The sequence below is a fragment of the Salmo salar genome, chromosome 16 (genome assembly GCF_965601325.2).
Source record: "Salmo salar chromosome 16, fSalSal1, whole genome shotgun sequence".
NCBI classification, from domain to species: Eukaryota; Metazoa; Chordata; class Actinopteri; order Salmoniformes; family Salmonidae; genus Salmo; species Salmo salar.
In genome coordinates, this window is record NC_138306.1 from 6,333,145 (window position 1) to 6,335,945 (window position 2,801).

Genomic DNA, 2,801 nt, shown 5'->3' on the forward strand with positions numbered 1-2,801 from the left:
GTAGGCAATTAAGGTCACAGTTTTGAAAACTTAGAACACTAAAGAGGCCTTTCTACTGACTCTGAAAAACACCAAACGGAAGATGCCCAGGGTCCCTGCTCATCTGCGTGAACGTGCCTTAGGCATGCTGTAAGGAGGCATGAGGACTGCAGATGTGGCCAGGGCAATACATTTGCAATGTCCATACTGTGAGACGCCTAAGACAGCGCTACAGGGATGCAGGACGGACATATGATCGTCCTCGTAGTGGCAGACCACGTGTAACAACACCTGCACAGGATCGGTACATCCGAACATCACACCTGCGGGACAGGTACAGGATGGCAACAACAACTGCCCGAGGTACACCAGGAATGCACAATCCCTCCATCAGTGCACTTTGCCTATGGGCACAAACCCAGCATCGCTGGACCAGACAGGACTGGCAAAAAGTGCTATTCACTGACGAGTCGCGGTTTTGTCTCACCAGGGGTGATGGTTGGATTTGCGTTTATTGTCGAAGGAATGAGCGTTACACCAAGGCCTGTACTCTGGAGCGGGATCGATTTGGAGGTGGCGGGTCCATCGTGATCTGGGGCGGTGTGTCACAGCATCATCGGATTAGCTTGCTTTCATTGCAGGCAATCTCAACGCTGTGCATTACAGGGAAGACATCCTTCTCCCTCATGTGGTACCCTTCCTGCAGGCTCATCCTGATATGACCCTCCAGGATGACAATGCCACCAGCCATACTGCTCGTTCTGTGCGTGATTTCCTGCAAGACAGGAATGTCAGTGTTCTGCCATGGCCAGCGAAGAGCCTGAATTTCAATCCCATTGAGCACGTCTGGGACCTGTTGGATCGGAGGGTGAGGGCTAGTGCCATTCCCCCCAGAAATGTCTGGGAACTTGCAGGTGCTTTGGTGGAAGAGTGGGGTAACATCTTACAGCAAGAACTGGCAAATCTGGTGCAGTCCATGAGGAGGAGATGCACTGCAGTACTTAATGCAACTGGTGGCCACACCAGATACTGACTGTTACTTTTCATTTTGGCCCCCAGTTGTTAAGGGACACATTATTCCATTTCTGTTAGTCACATGTCTGTGGAACTTGTTCAGTTTATGTCTCAGTTGTTGAATCTTTGTGTTCATACAAATATTTACACTTGTTAAGTTTGCTGAAAATAAACGCAGTTGACAGTGAGAGGACGTTTCTTTTTTTGCTGTTTATCTGTTTGGGATTCTTGCTGTAAATTTACAGTCTACAATTGATCTGTAATTATGTTCTGGCCCCCCGACCAGCCCCAAAAATTGGCCCACGGCTCCATCTAGTTGATCTACTGCGTGATTGTATACATGGATTGGATTGTGGGTTTACTAATGCGTTAGTTCTAGTTTGTTGACTATAATGTTAATATGGTTAGCAGTTATGGTATGAAGGTTTGGCTTGGAAAGGTTATTGCGCCTGGTTACAGACAGCTGTTGTGTTGTGCACTGAATTCCACAAGCTAAAGGAAGCTGCTATGAAAGTGAACTGTGTGTGCGGGTGATCAGGGGTGTATTCATTCCGCCGATTCTGTTGCAAAACATTTCTTAACCTTTCTGGCGCAGGCGTTCCGCTAGCGACCCACCTCAACATCTTCCGGTGAAATTGCAGAGCGCCAAATTCAAAATACAGAAATAGTCATAATAAACATTCATAAAAAATACAAGTGTTATACTGAGGACAGCGCCCCGCTTACAAAAGCATACAAACATTTTACAACCAAGTAAAGGAATTACAAAAGTCCGAAATAATGATAAAATTAATCACTTACCTTTGAAGATCTTCATATGGTTGCAGTCACAAGAGTCCCAGCTACACAATAAATGTTTTTTTTTGTTCGATAAAGTCCCTCTTTATATCCCAAAAACTCAGTTTTGTTGGCATGTTTTGTTCAGTAATCCAGTGGCTCAAAGGCGGTCACGACATGCAGACAAATACATCCTAATAGAACTGGTAACGTTTGTCGAAACATGTCAAACGATGTTTTTAATTAATCCTCAGGTTGTCAATTGTCTATATAATCGATAATATTTAAACTGGACAATAGCGTATTCAATAGAAAGGAAAAACAACGAAGGGCGTGCAATCGGTCACGCACGCAAACCAGCACTGCATGATTCTACAGTCCACTTACAGAAAGGTCTCCTTCTTAATTTTTCAGAAAACAAGCCTGAAACAATTTCTAAAGACTGCTGACATCTAGTGGAAGTCATAGGAACTGCAATCTGGGTCCTAACCCATTAGATACTCTATAGGCATTCAATTGAAAATACCCTCATCATAAAAATCCCACTTCCTGGAAGGATTTTCCTCAGGTTTTCGCCTGCCATATCAGGTCTGTTATATTCACAGACATTATTTTAACAGTTTTGGAAACTTTAGAGTGTTTTCTATCCAAATCTACTAATTATATGCATATCCTAGCTTCTGGGCCTGAGTAACAGGCAGTTTACTTTGGGCACACTTCTCATCCAGATGTCAAAATACTGCCCCCAAGCCATAAGAAGTTAGCAAACGGAATGAAATGGGGGAGGGACCGACTGGAATTTGTCCAACAGAAACTCTTGTTTTAGATGCAAAACGAATGATTACACCCCAGATCAGCTAGATGCAGGCAAGAGTGTGCAAGGCGGTATTGAAGGGCACCTTCTGTCACCTTGATAACTCCAATTTGTCTCTCGACTTGTGCACCTATGTTATAAACTTTAATTCGTATGAGTTGTAGCAACCTCATGATGGGTATAAGGCAAATTTCCAGTATCATGTATTAGCCTAAAC